The sequence below is a fragment of the Dipodomys merriami genome, unplaced genomic scaffold (assembly GCF_024711535.1).
Source record: "Dipodomys merriami isolate MVZ:Mamm:240054 unplaced genomic scaffold, mDipMer1.0.p SCAF_1034, whole genome shotgun sequence".
Taxonomy (NCBI): Eukaryota; Metazoa; Chordata; class Mammalia; order Rodentia; family Heteromyidae; genus Dipodomys; species Dipodomys merriami.
Genome location: NW_027202310.1, coordinates 227579 through 247061, shown reverse-complemented (window position 1 = coordinate 247061; position 19483 = coordinate 227579). Strand labels below are relative to the sequence as shown.

General features: G+C 38.2%; 1 pseudogene; it reads right to left on the bottom strand.

Annotated features, from left to right (window-relative positions):
* Positions 1-12156: 12156 nt before the first annotated feature.
* On the bottom strand, positions 12157-18777 carry LOC138810456 (Golgi to ER traffic protein 4 homolog pseudogene; annotated as a pseudogene).
* Positions 18778-19483: the final 706 nt, after the last annotated feature.

Sequence of the window (19483 nt, the reverse complement as noted above, 5' to 3'; positions counted from 1 at the left end):
CCTGTGGGGGAGGAGTCTGGGTCAGGGTCTGGGGATTCCCACCAGCTCTGGTCTCCTTTGAGGGATACACTGTCCCCTGGGGAGTACTCACCCTGGAGTTAGTTGTTGTTTCTGTGTGATGTAGGTCATTGGTTGCCATTGCAATCAGAGTTCAGTTGAGATGGTTGTGGGCTGGGCAGGGAGGTGATGGCTCTGTGTGTTTCACCTCAGTCTCTGTCTCTGTTGATGCTGTTTGGGTTGGCGCCACTGGATGGACCTCCGGCCAAGGAGTTGGGGAAGGGGTAACCAGTTAATGAGATAATAGTCTAACAGACTTTCTTACTCAGGTTGTCTTTAAACCTCGATTATCAGATCTCAGCCTCCTGAGTTGCTACGATTACAGGCATGAGCCACTGGCACCAGCTTTTTTGAAAAAGCAACAATTAATAATAGATCATGCCTGTAATCCTAGCTACTCTAGAGGTTAAGATCTGAAGATGATGATTTGAATGTAGTGGTGCAAAAACGTTTGTGTGAGTCTTTTATCTCCAATAAACTGCTCAAGAAAATCCAGAAGTGAAGCTTTGGCTCAAGTGGTAGAGTGCACTCTTGAGCAAAAAAGAATCTCAGGGACAGCACCTAGATCCTGAGTTCAAGCTCCATTTCTGGCGCACACACACACACACACACACACACACACACACACACACACACACACACACACACACACACACTGAAAAGTAAATAGACAATGTGAAGAAATCAAGGACAAAAAAATTGAATATTGTAAGGACTTTTGGGTTTAGAGGCATGACTCAGTTTGTAGGACAATAGCTAATGATTGAAACTTTCAGGTACCAAGGACTTAAAAAAAAGAATTATCTGCCCTGTATTTCCCTTTTTTCATATTCTCATTTGGGAACTATTTTCTTTTTTAAAAAAACCAAATATTGCTGTTTTAGTGGTGATATACAGCATGGTTACCTTTCTCTATGTCAGGTAACTAGTACATTTTCTTCCTTTTACCTAGTCTCATCTGTTCCCCCATTCTCATCCATTTCCTCCCTCCCATCTAGACCCTCGAGTTCCATAGTTCACTTTCAACAATGTCCAGTACAGCCAGTGGGCTCTACTGCTGCAATTTTTCATCCACTTTCCACTGATTCTGTACCCTTCCCCTATCTTTCCTTAGATGTGCACGCATATTATATAATGTATATTGGGTTAAGAATACAGAGTTATCACAAAATGAATAGATGAATTAAGACAAGTTCCTTTGTTTCCTTATCTTTGTAATTTTATTCAGTTATATGTATTGTTTTATACACATAAGAAGAGGTGCTTGGGTATTACAATTTTGTGATTTTCTCCAAAGCCTGTCCTCTTCTGTTCTTATTATATATGATGCCTAGAATCATGTACAGTTTGTCATATCCCCTTGAGTTTTAAATCTAACTTTCACATATCAGGGAGAAAATGTGCCATTTGTCTCTATGATCTTGGCTTAACTTTCTTAACATGATTTATTCTAGTTCCATCCATTTCCCTGCAAATGACATTATTTTTTTCTTTCTAATGGCTCTTTCTGTAAAATTTCATTGTATATAGATAGCATAATTATTGGATCCATTTATTTATTGTGGGGCATCTGAGTTTTGTACATAACTTGGCACTATGAATTGAGCAGCAAGGAACATGGTTATGCAAGTGTCCTTGTCATATTATGGTTCATGATTCTCAGGTTAGATGCCTAGAACTGGTATGGGATGGTATTAGAGAAGGCCTGTATTTAGATTTTTGAGCAACTTCCAGACTGCTTTCCAGAGTGGTTGTATTAGTATACATTCCCACCACCAGTGCAGTAGGATTCCTTTTCATCCACTTCCCAACAGCATTTGTTTTCAGAATTCAGAATATTTGGGTAAGATGGTACCTCAGGATTGCTTTGATTTACATTTTTATGGCCAGGGATGATGAACCTTTTCTGATGTTTCTTTGCCATATTTACCTCTTCTTCTGAGAAGTCTCTCCTTACCTCCTTGCCCATTTAGTGATTGGTTTATTAGGTTTGGGAGGGGTAGTTTCCTGAAATCCATGTATACATTGAATATTAGCCCTTTGTCTGATGTATTGCAGGTAAATATCTTTTCCCAATTTGTTGGTTGTCTTTTTAGTTTAGTGGCTATGTCCCTAGTCTTTGCAGAATTTCTTTCCTTTGATGTAGTCCCATTTGTTGGGTCTCTCTCCTATCTGTTGTGCCCCTGGGACTCTATTCAGGAAGTCCATGCCTGTACCTACAATTTCTAATGTCATCCCTATTCTGTGTTACAGTAGTTTGGCTGATTTTATGGTAGTTAATCCATTTTGAATTGATGTTAGTGCAAGCAGAGATCCACTTCTAGTTTTCTGACTATAGCTGCCCAGTTTTCCCAACACCAATTGTTGAAAAGGCTATGATTTGTGTGTGTGTGTGTGTGTGTGTGTGTGTGTGTGTGTGTGTGTGTGTGTGTGTGTGTGTGTGTGTTTGTGTGTGTGTGGCTTGAACTCTGGTCCTCAGCGCTGTCCCTCAGATATTCAGCTTAAGGCTAGTGCTTGAGCCACAGTTCCACTTCCCATTTTCTTGTGCTTTATTGGAGATAAGAGTCTCATGGGCTTCCCTGGCCCTGCTGGCCTTGAACAACGATCCTCAGATCTCAGCCTTCTGAGTAGCTAGGATTAAAGGCATGAGCCACAGGCAACTGGCAAGGCTATGTTTTTCCACTGTACATCTTTCACTCCTTTATCAAACATCAGATGATTGTAAGTATGTGGTTTTATTTCTGGGTCTTTTGATCTTTTTTAATACATTTTCAATGTAAAAATAATGTACAGAGGGTTTACAGTTACATAATCTAGGTGATGAGTACATTTCTTATCAAGCATTATTACCTCCTCCTTTGTTTAACCCCCATCATGCCTTCCCTCCCACCTCCACAGCTACACTCCCCCTGATCCCGCCTAAATTCTGATGATCGTTTTTCCACAAAGTGTCTTGTGCATCTCATTATTACAATGGGTCAACCTGTATCTCTATTTAAGCATTTTGTTTTTTCCCTTCCCCTCCACAAATTAGAGAAGCATATATAAAATATGCATGACATCGACATTACATACAGTGAAAACACAGGTTATACCATGGGGGAGGAACATACAAAGAACAAAAAAAATCACATGATATATTGTAAATACGTTAGAAACAAGAGAAAGAAAGAAAAAACCACTTATGTCCCTATCTTGTGGTTCATTTCACTTATTTGGTCATATGTACATACCTTTTCTTTTTGGAGTGCAGGATAAATGTGTGCCAATGGAAAATGACCCAGTCTATGTTTAGGAAAACCAATAAGTGAGGTCCAAAATCTAGTTTCAGTTGAGGAAAGGGAATCTTTCCTCACATAATATCCAGAATAATCTGTCCTGCTGCAGGGGATCCAATATCCAATTGAGAAATTATAATCTCTCCCTCCCACGACTCAGGAAAAAATTCTATCTTTTATGAGGAAGTAGATCTCTTTGAGGACTCTGAGGCAGAATTGCTGCCTGAAGGCAACTTAGAGGCCAATCTAGATTTCGAGATTCCTTCACCTCTTCCTGGGAAAATTTTTCTTTTTCTTTTTGTCCTTATTGTTGTAAAATGTTCATTCTATTTATTTTTCTAACGTTATTAAAATGCCAATGTTTATATTATGTTATACAATTCGTGAATCCTAAATGTGTTTTTTTTCAGCCTACAATCTAAAGCACCATGCACTTGTTTTGTTTGTGGGAAAACACAGAGTAAGAGGGGGCTGTAAAAGAGAGACTTATGGATATAAAGGGGACTGTTAAATGCACAGGCAGTGGCAAGGAAGCCAGGCCATGCCTGAATGAGGTGATAAGGTGGCTCCAAAAGCTCTAGGACATAGCAGATCAGATGTCCTTAGAAAGCAGTTCTGTCAATTGTGACAAATGCTACAATGTTTATAATGGTATATGGGACTCTCTTCCAACAGTGAATTCAAGTCTGTATACATATTTATTGTGCTTTGGGAAATATTGAAGAAAAATTTGGCTCCAATAATATCCAAAATGTACTTAGGGCTGAAAATATTTGACAAAATACATAGGAAATACCTATATTGGAAAGTAAAAGCCATCATCAATAGAAGAAAGAAGGCTTACATAGATGGGCAAAGACAAAATCAGGAAGGAAAAAAATCCACTATTAAATCAGTTATATGCAAATATTTGTTATATTCTTTATATTTTTATAGTATATTATATGATGTATAAGAATGAATATGATTTTTCATACTACAAAGGCATTTATCACTTTCAGTCTTGAGTATATTTTTCACAAATCTAGTGTAAATCATTATTGGGGAAAGTGGTAATATAACTTTGATTATAATTATATGAATATATTTTTTGATTCTAGATATAATACTGATTATAAATAGATGAATAAATATATACACATATTTTCATATCTGTCTATGAAGTGAATAGAATGAAACTTAGTACACTATGTATAAAAAAGCAGCTATGAGTTGAGTATAGGAGTCTCAGGTCTGTAATCCTAGTGATGTGGGAAGCTGGGTTCTGAGGTTTAGTCTCTCTTACCCCCATCGCATTAGATTTTGAGAGGAGTCCTGGGCCCTCCAGTGTAACAAAGAGACACACATGCAGTGGGATCACACTCCCTGCACCCAGAGGAAAGTCAGTAGAAATCAGAACAAGCCTCTTATCTTATGACAGTATACTCAGTTCCTGTGCCAAGATGGACATCTGTAGAACATCATATTGAAAGTTTGCATTCCCTCCAAAAGTGTTTCTGACTATGCTGAATTAAACCTCATTTTACCTTCCAAGCTTCAAACACATAGAAATATGTCAATGGCTCAAGAGAGATGGAGAAAGACTTACAAATACACAAAATTGTATACTCTGCTTCAGTAATTCAATGACAAATCATCAAAGGCATGTTTTGAATTTTTCTTTCTTTTTAAGGAAATGGAAATATAGAGTTCATCAGGGAGTGGGTGATAATTTGGTTGCTGAGTTGTAGAATGCACTTCTGGGCATGGGACACACTTGGCTTGGTGAATTTCTGTGGGGATGTGTGTCCTCACGCAGCTTCACAAAACAATAGCCATAACTTCTATGATGCCACAGCCATCTTTCCATAGCAGGAAATAGGTGTCAGGCACTGATCTTGCCCTGAAGTGGCCTCAGCGGCACAGAAAGGCACAAAGAATGCTAGCCACCAGACTTCAGCTTGAAGAGCTGGCTTGACCAGAAACTAGCATAAATTGAGCTGGAGAAGGCTGATCTCCAAGTAAGGTTCCTGAGCACTAAGGACCAGGCATTATTACAGATGTTGGCGAAACAGAAGTGAACGTGGATCTCTCCTTAGCAATTTCTTGCTGAAAAGAAAACCAGAAGTCATAATGATAATTTCTATAAATCAGAGACATGACATTGGTCGTTTTGTGGCAACAACTTCAAAGTGGGGATGCGAGGAGACATCCCTGAGAAGGAGATAGTTAGCTTGAAAGCCATCATCCATGCAATTATCTAGAAGCAGGTACTGCAGGCAGTAAGAACAGTAAGTACATCCCCAATTAATGGGAATCGACGTGACTTGCTTCAGAAAAGGAAAACAGCACTGACATGCTTGCTTGTGAAGTAAGAATGGAAAGCTACAATGAAGAAAAAAAGATCAGAAATGAAGATAAGAATAAATTAGATAGATATTGGATGCTGCGGGTTACAAAATGAAAAATTCTCATGTTATTCTAAATCTGACATGACCCCTGGAACCAAAGTGCTCAAATAGGAGCTAGACACATATGATTCACCGAGAGAATACTTTTAAAATGTGACTCTAGCCGGGCTCTGGTGGCTCACAACTGGAATGCTTGCTACTCAGGAGGCTGATACCTGAAGATCATGTTTGAAGCAAGCCCAAAGAGTTAATTTGGAAAGACTGTTCTCCAATTAACCACCCAAAATATCATGTGAAACAACTGGTAGAGCACTAGCCTTGAGAAACAAAAACTAAGGAACAGTACCCAAGCCCACGGTTCTAATCCCTGGAATACATAAAACAAAGAATCCAACAAATAAAATTTAGTGCTCAGTAGATCATCACTTAGCATTCTAGTTCCATATATTTGGTATGACCTTTGGAAATTATATCCTTAGCAAATGCTCTCCTCTGATATTCTGCTTCATTATCCGCTTTCAAACCCCTGGCATCACCAATGTCTGCTCCCATTTAGCATACCAGTCTGCCACTGGAAATTTTTTTTTTAATTTAATTTAATTTAATTTGTGAACATAGTGTACAGAGGAGTTACAATTACATGGACAGGATAATGCGTACATTTCTTAACAAGCATTGCAGCCTCCTCTTTTTTTTACACTTCACATCCCTTCCCAGCCTCCCCCCTCCCCCCATCCCAATCCTTCTCCTTCCTCCCCTCCCTCTCCCCCCAAACCGACGTTGTAAAGCTCGTTTTGGACATGACAACTTGTACTTCTCATTGTTGCAACAGGTCCACCTGTATCCTTAAACAATTGGTTTTTCCCCATCTCCTCCACAAGTTATACTGACATCAAATATAGTGAAAGCAGGGGTTATACTGTGGGGGAGAGACATACAAAGCAACAAAGAGATAATCTTATAAATGCGTTAGAAACACATGCATGGAAGAAAAAAACATTAAAATACACATCTAAGGGTTCATTTTCCTGACATCACCTTATCTGACCTTTTCCGCTTGACTCATACATATACTAGATATTACAAATAAGGGAAACCATGGGACCTATGTTTCTTTGGGCCTGGCTTACTTCACTTAATATAATTTTTTCCAAGTTTTTCCATTTCCTAACAAATGGGGCAATGCCATTCTTTCTGATGGAGGCATAGAATTCCATTGTGTATATATACCACATTTTCTTGATCCATTCATCTACTGAGGGGGATCTGGGTTGGTTCCATATCTTAGCTATGGTAAATAATGCTGAAATAAACATAGTTGTGCTGGTAGCTTTAGTGTGGTCTTGTTTGTAAACATTTGGGTAAATGCCCAAAAGTGGGATTGCTGGGTCATAGGGGAGTTCTATGTGAAGTCTTTTGAGGAACCTCCACACTGTTTTCCAAAGTAGTTGAACAAGTTTACATTCCCACCAACAATGAAGTAAGGTTCCTTTCTGTCCACATCCCCTCCAGCATCTGTTGTTGTTAGAGTTCTTGATTTTTGCTGTTCTAACTGGAGTGAGGTGATATCTCAATGTTGTTTTGATTTGCATTTCTTTTATGGCTAGGGATGTTGAACATTTCTTCATGTGTCTATTGGCCATCCTTCTTTCTTCTTCAGAGAAGCTTCTCTTTAAGTCTTTCGGCCACTTATTTATTGGGCAGTTGTTTCTTTGAGGATTTGTTGTTGGGGCGTTTAATTTTTTGAGTTCCAAGTATATTTTAGATATGAGACCCTTGTCCGTTGTATGGCTAGTAAAGATCTTCTCCCAACCCTTGGGTTTTCTATTGATCTTGCTAGCTATGTCATTTGCCCTGCAGAAGCTCTGCAACTTTATGCAATCCCATTTGTCCAACCTTTCTTTCATTTGTTGTGTTTCTGGGTCTCTATTCAGAAAATTTCGGCCTGAGCCAAGGAGACCTAGGGTTTCTCCTATTCCATCCTGTAATGTTTTCAGAGTGTTTGCTTTGAGTTCAAGGTCTTTGATCCATTTGCAGTTGATTCTGGTGCAGGGTGATATATAAGGATGTAGCTTAAGTTTTCTACATGTAGTTAACCAATTTTGCCAGCACCATTTACTGCCACTGGAAATTTGAACATATATTTTTATTAATCATCAAAATTCTGATAATCTTTCAACACACATCAAATGAGTAGTAACTATATTCCTCTATTCTGTGTGTTTTAATCCTCCTTTGAGTTAAAAAGCCTTAACTATTAAAAACTATAGAAGAGTTATCAAATTAATTCTACCATCATCATTTTTCCACCCAATCTTGTTACATTATTTATGTGAATTTTTGTTTCTTTATATGTTGCTCCACCACAATATAATCCCTGTTTTCACTGCATTTGATGTCGGTGCCATGCATCTTCTATATATATTTCTCTAGCTTTGGGAGGAGAGGGGAAAAATCCAAATGCTTAACAATGGATACAGCTTGACCCCCTGTAACAATGAGATGTAAAAACACTATGTTGAAAAACTTACTTTACAATTTAGGCAGGAAGGAAGGAGAGAGGAGGGAGTGTACTTCTGGAGGTGGGAGGGAAGGGATGGTAGGGGAAAAACAAAGGAGGAGGTAACAATGCTTGATAGGAAATATACTCATTATTTTGCTCATGTAAATGTAACCCCTCTGTACAGTATTTTTACAATAAAAACATTAAAAAAGATACTATATGAAAGTTTGCACATGATACCTTATAACTATAATTCTTTCAAGAATTAGGGTTTTACACAAACATCCTGATTGCTTTGCCAAAGGATAAGAGATTTAAATAACGTACCTAGCATCTTGGAAGGAAAATACTATTGGCTTTAGATCAAATTCATTTATCTAATACTGAGGAAATGAATTTCAGAAATGGCAGAGGCAACGTGTATCATAAAAATAACCTTATGAGGTACAACCAAGATTCCCAGATCAAACTTCCTGGAAAAAAGCAATGAATGAAAAGCTACTAATACTTCTAAAATGATCCTATTGGTGATGGTTCATGCTTGTTATGCTAGGTAATTAGAAGTCAAAGATGAAAGGATATCAATTGAAAGCTTGGCCAGGAAGAAAACCTTCCTCTCTGCAACCAGCAGACAGGAAGCATCAGCTCTGTGCCTGATGCCCAGCTGGCTGGACGGTCTCTGCCCACATTCCGACACACAAGACCAACCCAATCTGAAATATTATCAAATACATTCAAATAATATCTCCTGTTTGGGAGATAATCTTTGAAAGATATAACAAAAACATTTCACTGATTTCCTTTTGAAAAATTCAGAATGAAAGGGGAAATATGTTCTCACTGACTGAAGGGTAAGTTAACGACCAGAATGATGTTAATGGGGGTAGAAGCCCATTTGGTAACTTATCCATTCAACCATCTTTCCTCACTTCTTGTCACATATCCTGAGCAGTGAGATTTTGTAATGGAAAGTATGTGTGTGAGCATGCAGCTTGTAAAAGTAGTAATGAAATGCTAGGCACTGGAACTCAGGCCTGTAAAACTAGCTGCTCAGAACCCTGAGATATGAGGAACTGAGTTCAAAGCCAACATGAGAATAAAAGACTCTTACCTTCAATTTCCCAGTAAAGGCAAAAAGATGAGCTGTGCTTCAAATGCCAGAGTGCTAGCATTGCATACAAAGCTAAGGGACATCCAGGCCCTGAATTCAAGCCCCAGTACTGGCTCTCATACACAAAAAGTAACCATGACAACATCACAGGTTATAAATATATTAGCAAGGGATGTAGGAGAATGGGAGGATGACAGCATTTACCTCACTTTTAATCTCAAGCATTCTGTACAGCGTAGCCCAATCTGTGAAAAGCTCTAGGTGAAATCTTCCTCAAAATCAGATTCATCCTCATATCCCTCTGCACATTTATCACACACACACACACACACACACACACACACACACACAAAGGTCTATATTTTGCCATCTAATTTTGAAATATATAACCATACACATATGCTTCAGAATTCTGTGCCCTTGATTAGGTTACATAGGGAGCACAATATATCCAGGGTCTGGCTCATTCTTCTAATCTTAGCTGCTCAGGAGGGTGGGATCTGAGGATCACAGTTTGATGCCAACCTAAGCAAAAAACTCCTCAAGATTCTTATCTTCAATTAAGAAGCAAGAAGTGGAGATGTGGTTCAAGTGGCACAGTGACAGCATTGAGTAAAATAATCTAAGCAAGATTTCCAGACCCTCAGTCCAAGCCTGTGTACTGGCCCACTAACACTCCATAAGCCAAAAATCCCTGAAAGACCAAACCAAAAATATGTCAATTTTTTGCTAACTTATGAAGTGAAATCCAATAAGGCAACATAGCTTTTGGTTGTTGAAGATTTGGTTGGAAAACCAAAAATTCAACGTGTGCTTAAGTGATATAACAAACAAGCAACGAAATAAAAATTTCCCAATAAAAATCTGGAACCCCTGACCAAGAGATTTTTTTCTACGTTTTTGAAAATTACTTATTTTTCAGTAAGTGAAATAGTATAAACCTTTATTGTAAGTTATAGGAGTCAGTGTAAGCTCCAAGGAAGTGAATGTAAAACTAAAATCACACACAGCATTACAAGTTTCTATGCCTCTGGTGAGACACTAGAAATCTGTAATTGTGTAGCCTCTAGAAAGGAGAAGGAAGATGCTCAGCATCATTGGTCATAAAAGAAATGCAAATCAAAACCACATTGATTCCACCTCACCCCAGTTAGAATAGCCATTTTCAAGAGAACAAATAATAGCAGATGTTGACCAGGATGTGGCTAAATATGAACACTACTACACTGTTGGTGGGAATGGAAGGCAGTATGGAGGTTCCTAAAAAGACTAAACATAGAACTCCTGTAAGATCCAACTATCCCACTTCTTGGCCATCACCCAAATGATTTCAAAATAGAGCACAATAAGCTACCAGCACAACTATGTTCATTGCAGCATTGTTTACGATAGATAAGATATGGAACCAACCCAGTTGCCTCACAATAGATGAATGGATCAAGAAAACGTGGAATATTTACACAATTTTATGCTTCTGTAAGAAAGAATGATATTGTCCCTTTCATAAGAAAATTGATAGACTTGGAAAAAATCATATTAAGTGAAGTAAGCCAGGCCCAAAGAAACATAGGCTCTATGATTTCCCTTATTTGCAATTAGTATTATCCTGTTAGTCCTGAAAGAAGATTATAATAGCTGAAGTACTATAAACATATGTGTGATCATACAAAATGATGCTAATTGAAATGAACACGAAGATATTGAAACAGCAGGTCTTATTTTGTTTAGTTGTCAACCTTGATATAACCAATGTACAGTAACTAGTTCTTTCTTTTTACTTTATTTCATTTTTCTTTTCAAATTAGTTTTATCCCTGGCAATTCTTGTCTTTGATTCTGGTACCCTCCATCCTATATATGCATGTATTTGAGGAAAGGGAAGGGAAATAACAAAATGCTGAAAGATGACCCAGTGCAACAATAATAGGTTACATTAAAGCGGGAATGATCTTTACAACAACATGGGGGACATGGGGGGAGGAAGGAGTGGAGGGAAGGGATAGACAGAGAAAAACAATAGAGTGGGAAACAATTTTCAATGAGAAATGTAACTTATTCGTGTAAATATAACCCCTCTGTACAGCATCTTTACAATAAAATATTTTTAGTGTAAAAATGAATTTTTCCCATCAAATGTCAAGCTGATACCATTGGAACTTCTGAGTTCATGTGAAAGAGTGTTTTAGGAGTTTCAAGAAGCTAGTACTAAGTACAAATAACCACAATTTAGTGATAATAAGAAAAGCTCTTTTTATTGTACTATATGAACAAAAGAAAATTTCTTTTTGTTTCTGTTCACTTAGAACTCTCTTTGCCATCTGCATTGTTCCAAAGTCAAACTAATCACTTATCCTTATCTTTCTTTGGTATCTAGCTTTGGCATGTAATCTGAGATATAAGCAGTATTCTTTTTTCAATTTGGAGGCCTAGCAGGGAGGTGCTCCTTCCTGGTCAAGAGGTTAGACTGGAGGACCCAGCACACTTGCTGTGGTTTCTTTTGCACAGCTCACTGAGGAACTTACTCAAATATGTTTTCAAATTCTACCAATAACTCTTATTAGTATGAAGCACTTAATTAGAAGTCACTTTCTCAAACTCCTATTTGAGTAATAAATAGAATAGGAAAAATGTTGTTTGCTATTTTTATCACTACATATCTTAATGTCTAAGTATAAAAGCCAGACTTACTCTAAGGGCCTAGAATAAGCAAAATGGCTTCTAGAGCTCAGATTATCTCTTTCCACAGAAGATGACAGCAGCAGAAACTGGCAGAAGGAAGAGAAAGTTTAATGTCTCCTTAATTCTTAAGTTTCAATGCTCATTGAGGAATCCTCAGGACTGAGGACAGTTTAAGGACGTAACAGATCCTGTGTTGTTTTCTATCATAGGAAGCAGACAACAGTCTCCCATCACTCTTTAGGTGACACACATGAGTGGTGTTCTTGGTGGGTCCTGAGAGGGTCCAGGACGGCTCTGTCATGATCACTGGAGACTCGGAATTGCTCTCTAAGAGAACGACATAGAGGAATGTGGTAACAAGACCTGAGATAGGGTTTTGTCAGATCTAGGTGATTTGTAACAGGCACTAATGCCTTCTGACTAAGAATGTGAATATATCATCAGGGTCCGGCACACAAATTTATCATGACGCGTTACCTTGCACCATTTCATAATGAAAGCCAAGAAAAGATAATTAATGCCCTCTGGACATGTTTTCATCAATATTTATTAGATAAAAAGTTATAAAATCAAGTTCATGATGAGGAAAAATCCCAGATGAAAACCAAATTTCAGGGGCCTTTACAAAAACTGTTGTTCTGTATATATCATATGTGACAAATTATTAAAACTTAAAGAAGCTGTGTAAGTTAAATTGATTCTTTTGTAATACTGCTGCAACTTTATTTTACATTTCAACTACTTAATAAAAATAAGGTAGGCCAAGCATCACCAGTGGCTCACATCTAGCTTTAACTGTGGCTATTAAGAAGGATGAGAACTGTGGAAAGTGAATTGAAGCTACCGCAGGCAGGAAAATCTGTGAAACTTTTATCTCCAATTAACTGTTCAAATCCAGAAATGGATGTTTGGTTCAAGTTGTAGAGAGTTAGCTATAAGTAAAATAGCTAAAGGTCAGCTCCCTGAGTTCAAGCCCCACTATACACACACACACACACACACACACACACACACACACACACACACACACACACACACACACACAACCTATCTCAAAAATAACGAGTGACCAAGGACCAGAAGAAAGATAATATTTTTTCTTTATTTTCTTTCATTTTTGTCATTTTTTCATTTATCTCTCTTTAGGAATGTAAAGGGGGCATAGCAATGGAGGGACAAAGGATGAACAAATGCAGCAGTGGCACTCAGTTGAGACTATGTTGAAAGTGCACTATGAAACTTGTTGGTGGGGAAGGAGGGGAAATCTGGAGGAGACGCAGGGAAAGGGTGACATTGTCCAAATAGAAATATACTCATTGAAGTAGAGCTTTGGCTCAATATCAATGCCATTCTTCAGCAAAAGGGCTCAGGAACACTGCCAAGGCCATGGGTTCAAGCCTCATGACTATAACAAAAACAAAGACAAAAATAGGTAGTCATTACCAAACGTATGTAACAAACCTTCTACATCACAGTAATAATAAGAAGAAGGAGGAGGACGAGGAGGAGGAGGAGGACGAGGAGGAGGAGGAGGAGGAGGAGGAGGAGGAGGAGGAGGAGGAGGAGGAGGAGGAGGAAGAGGAGGAAAAGAAAAAGAAGAAGAAGAAGAAGAAGAAGAAGAAGAAGAAGAAGAAGAAGAAGAAGAAGAAGAAGAAGAAGAAGAAGAAGAAGAAGAAGAAGAAGAAAGAAGGAGAAGGAGGAGGAAGAGGAGGAGGAGGAGGAGGAGGTGGAGGAGGAGGAGGAGGACGAGAAGGAGGAGGAGGAGGAGGAGGAGGAGGAGGAGGAGGAGAAGGAGAAGAAGAAGAAGAAGAAGAAGAAGAAGAAGAAGAAGAAGAAGAAGAAGAAGAAGAAGAAGAAGAAGAAGAAGAAGAAGAAGAAGAAGAAGAAGAAGAGGAGGAGTAGGAGGAGGAGGAGGAGGAGGAGGAGGAGGAGGAGGAGGAGGAGGAGGAGGAGGAGGAGGAGGAGGAGGAGGAGGAGAAGGAGAAGGAGAAGAAGGAGAAGGAGAAGGAGAAGAAGGAGAAGGAGAAGAAGAAGAAGAAGAAGAAGAAGAAGAAGAAGAAGAAGAAGAAGAAGAAGAAGAAGAAGAAGAAGAAGAAGAAGAAGAAGAAGAAGAAGAAGAAGAAGAAGAAGAAGAAGAAGAAGAAGAAGAAGAAGAAGAAGAAGAAGAAGAAGAAGAAGAAGAAGAAGAAGAAGAAGAAGAAGAAGAAGAAGAAGAAGAAGAAGAAGTTAATAAAAACCAAACCAATGAGAGAAAATCTAAGAGAGCAAGGTAAGGGGTGACATTTCCAAAAAGAAATATACTCATACCTGACTTATATGACTATAATCTATGTGTAAATTACCTTTATCATAATATAAAATTTAAAAAAACAGAAATATAGTGCTGGAGGCAAATCTGAAATGGAAGAAGATCAGATTAATATCCAATACCAATTTCAAACCCTATTATCAATTTCTCTTTCAAAAATGGCTCTTCTCATCACTTGTACTTTCCCTAGCTTATGAGATGGGGTGCAAATATTTAAAGGGTGAGGAATGAGTCATACATACAAGAGGAATTTAATAGTACCTGTAAAGAGCAGTACTTGCTAGAACACATGTTGCCTAGAACACATGTTGATACCATGTTTTCTGAAATATACAAACCTAGTTGAGCTTGCATACAAGCTCCACTCTATACAAGCTGTGGATTCAAAGTTAACTAAAGTCTCTGGACCTCAAATTCTTCATAGGTAACAATAGTTATTTCACAGGATTATGAGACCTGGATGTCATCAAACATGGTGTGGGTTGTGTTTTAAGTGTGTGTGCAACACTCAAACACTGCTGGGGCGAGTAAAAACTGGCGTGATGTTTACCATATTACTTAACAGTAATACAACACCTACTACAAGCTCACACCTATAATCCTACTTATAAAAGACTACTTATAAAAGAGGTTGAGGCCTCAGGATCTAGGTTCTTTGTCAGCCTGGACCGGAAACTGGATGAGACTCATCTCCAATGACCTCTAAAAAGATTGGAGGTGGAGCTTTGGTTCAAATGGTAGAGTGCTAGACTTGAGCATAAATCTCAGGACATTGACCAGGCCCTGAGTTCAAGCCCTAGGGCGAACACACACACACACACACACACACACACACACACACACACACACACACACACACACACAATTTTGTATATTCCTATCACGTCACTTAATACTTTTTCTCTTCCAAGCTCACCAGTTGTTGTTGTTGATGATGATGATGATGACAAGGACTTGCTGTGAAGCTCAGGGTGCTATTAAACTTACAATACCCTTGGGTACTGGGATTACAGGTATGTGTACCATACTTGACTTTACTCAGTAACTCTACTTATAACATTTTTCTGAAAGAAATTTATTCAAATTCATGAAGATACTATGGCTTAAAGTTGTTCACACTAATTTTCAAGTGTACAAAATGTAAATAATATAAGTGGATATAGTATTATGCTACCACATGGTAATTCCAGCCAAAACTCAGGAACCTGACACAAGAGAATAAGGATTTGAGGTAAGCCTTGTCTACAATGTAGGACTTCTTCTATAAAGGAAAAAAAGTATAAATATTAATCTACTAGGAAATATATAATATGTTAAATTTATATAATGGAACAAATAGATCATTGTTAATGAAAATAAAATGGCTTTTACTAGAAATGAGGAATCAAATGTGCTCACTGTGTAGGTGAGTTAGAAAGTTCTTACCAAAAGCTACATACTTTTCTTGTTTTCTATTCTTCCAAAATTGTTTGCTTTCCAGATTCATGCCTTATCTTTCCTTGCTGGTTTCTTTAGCTTATTTCATACATGCCCACAGGGTCTTCAACTATCATTTATTTATGTGAAGAGCTTGCAAATATCTCTCTTCAGTCCAAACTCTGGTATGCACCTCTGTTCCATATATTCAACTACCATAAATATTGTGAAAGAAAGAGTAATCCTGTCTTTCTATTACTGGATATTAATGTGTCAGTAAACTTTAGGAAAATAAAGGAATAACATCAATAAATATAACTGATTATTGTAATAGTAATGTTAAACATTACTACAATGCTGATTATTTTCTGAGCAATTTAATATAAAGCTGAAGGAAAGCAACGTATTTGAGTGCTGATATTGGAGTTTAAACTCAAGACCTTACCTTCTCACTTATGCATTTTCCCTCAAGGGCGGTGTTTTACTCTTGAACCACAGATTCCCTTCCAAATTTATTTGGGGGATTATTTAGAGATAAGAAACTCATGGTCTTTCCTTCTTGGGCTGGATTTAAACCTGGATCTCAGTTCTCTGAGTAGATAGAATTACCAGTGTGTGCTAACAAAGTCCAGTTTCAAGGAGAGGGCAAGTTTCTGATTTCAAGCTCCAGTAATAGCACAAAAACAAAAACAAAAGTTATGACATATAAATATAGTGATAAACTAGGAACCCAAACAAACCAAATGTGGGTATCTAGATGGGCGAAAGACTTAATAGCATTATTATCACTATTACCTTTCCTAGCATTTTGAATAACCTGAAATTATGGATTAAAGTCATAGCTTAGTTGGTAAAGTACTAGCTAAAGAGCAACAACATCAAACACCAAGTACAAGTCTCAGTCTCAAACTTTAAATGAAATCTGAAATGATTTTTTCCTTAAATGAAAATTGACCATAGGAAACCCCTGATACCTAAATGTATGGTCAAAGAAGAAAACTGGAAAATGTTCAGGAAGACAGAATTTTAAATCTCAGTGATTACCATATGGACAGTAGATCAGACCATGTGTAACTTCATACTACATGCAGTGGGCTACGTTAAGGACTTAAAAATTGTAAACATTTACACTCCTCAAAAAAAGAAAAAACAAACACAACTTACCAGGACACTGGGGATTCACATATGTAATTCTAGCTCAGTGCTCTGCTACTTGAGCCACAAACTCCATTTTCAGCATTTTTGGTGTTTAGTTGGAGATAGGAATCTCACAGGTTTTCCTCCCCTGGCTGGCTTTGAAACAAAATTCTCAGCTCTTTGCCTACTGAGTAGATAGGATTACAAGCTTGAACTGATACTCTTATTTTTCTATTCTATTCTTCTTTTGCTTTTCTATTTAAGAATCATTTCGTTAAGTGGCAAAAAAATCCTGCTTTTGAACACAGCAGAGAAAATCAATGAAAATAGAAGCTGTGTCTGAATAGATCAATAAATGGATATATATTTTAAAAGACGTATCAAAATACAAAATAACAAAACAGAGAAGAAACCAGTTGCCAATAACCAAAACAAATGAGTACTTTATCAGAAATCCTACCGTTATAAAATTTAAAAGTACAGTAATAAACAACTTCAGATGATTTATTCAAAGATGAAACCTATCAAACCTACTTAAGGAAGAACGAAAAAAATGGAATCTACACAAATTTTCTCAATTTACATTTAAATGCATTGCAATCTATAAAACTCTAGGTACTGATGAATTTATTATTGACTTTTCCTAAAACTTTGAAGAGATCATTTTGATTCTACAAAAATATTTCCTTAGAAAGTGAGGAAATACTATTTGCCCTCTTAAAAGTTTCTCATAAAAAATATCTGGCTGAATTTTGTCTGGAATTATACTCTATGTACTGAGCAGTTAAGGAGAATTGTTTCAGGACATTGAGTCTTCTAATCATTAAGTACTTGATCGTTCATTTACTTAGTCCTTATTTTTTTGTATAACATTTGAAACGTTTTATAAAATCCATTCAAGATAAACTTCTGAATTGGAAAACCTTTTGGAGGGAATTTACTCAAAGCAGAATGATATATTTTAGGCATCTCAGTATTTAGAGCTGTGAGTATGAACTCCATGAACAGTATAACTTGTCTTTAAGGAAGTTTTTAATACATAGAGCATAACTAAGAAAAATTGTAGGTGATAGAGTAACTAAGGGAGGCCAGGACGTGGCCAACTGCCTCCATAGGAAGACAAAAGCTTGGGATGTACCCTGAGGGACAACTCTCCTGTCCTGTTCTGTCCTGTCGAGCTACTTGTCATGTATTGGGTACCTGCACAGGGAGGGCTGGAACTGCTCTCACAGCACCAAGAACGTGGTTAGCTTGCTGCCATCCAAGGCCAGCAGCAGAAATCAGATGAAGTGGAGCAGGGATTGGATGGAGGGCGGCCCGTGCTTGATGGATGTTGCTTCTGTGCATACATGATGAAGACCACAGACCTAGTTTTGTTTTCCAATAGAGAAACTGCAGCACTGCCTGAGCCACAAGTATGTCCACTTGCCATGGAAGCTGTGGGCCGTGGAGTCCTCCACCAGCATGTTGGCGCAGCCCTCACCGTCTGTGGAGTGTAGAAAGTAGTATCAAGATTCCCAGTAGTTCGGCTCTTTCCACAGGGTCAGGGCCCAAAATGGAAGGAGCTAAGGATGGCCCCATTTCCAGGAACCCCAACTGGAACACTTCAGGGCTCTGGAGAAGGGGTCCATCAACTGAACACCCTAGCCAGACACTCCATCCATTTCTGCCATCTACATCCATTTCAGGGACTCCACACCAGCATGGACAGCTCTGCTGTGCTGTTTTGCTGGCCATGAAGGAAGAACAGCAGTATGCTCCTGAGCACATGAGCTCTTGGGCCTCAGAGGGCTTGCTCTGGGACATGTACCTGAAGAAGATGGTCCAGTACATTTGGTGTGCCCCATACTGGCCGCCATTCTCCATGCAGCTTAACTTCCATGTGATTGTGGGCTTCATTGTGAGAGCCTTCCTGCTCCACCATCGCTGCTGGCAATGTGGCCCAAGTAGTATAATCTTTAGAAAGACTAGGACAAAGCCTGAGAATATTAATGCAAGAAATTGGGGTACATCAAAAAGAGGGTGGGGAAAGTGTAGACAAATGAAGGGAGGAAGGGTCAGAATGTAGTCAAGCTCATTGGGAGAAAGTGAGGGAACAGAAGATGTTGTATGAAAGGAAATGTTCTCATCTGACTTATGTAAATGAAATCCCTCTACACAACCTCTTTAAAATAACTATAATCAGCTGGGCACAGGCCACTCAGGCCTGTAATCTTAGCTACACAGGAAGCTGAGATCTGAGGGTCTCAGTTCAAAGCCAGCCCGGGCAGGAAACTCCATGTCACCCTTATCTCCAATAAACCACTAAAAAACAGGAAGTGGCGCTCTGGCTCAAGTGGTAGAGTGCTCATCTTGAGTGCAACAGCTGAGGGATAATGCCCAATCCCAGAGTTCAAACCCCATGCCTGACAATAAATAAATAAATAAATAAATAAATAAATAAATAAATAAATAAATAAATAAATAAATAAATAAATAAAATTAAATTTGCTAAAAAGGAATTCATTGCCTATACTGCAAAACTAAGAAATATAAGGGAATGGTGGGTCAGAGGGGGGTGTGATTATTGTAGGTGTGGCACAAATCAATATGCACTGTATTCATA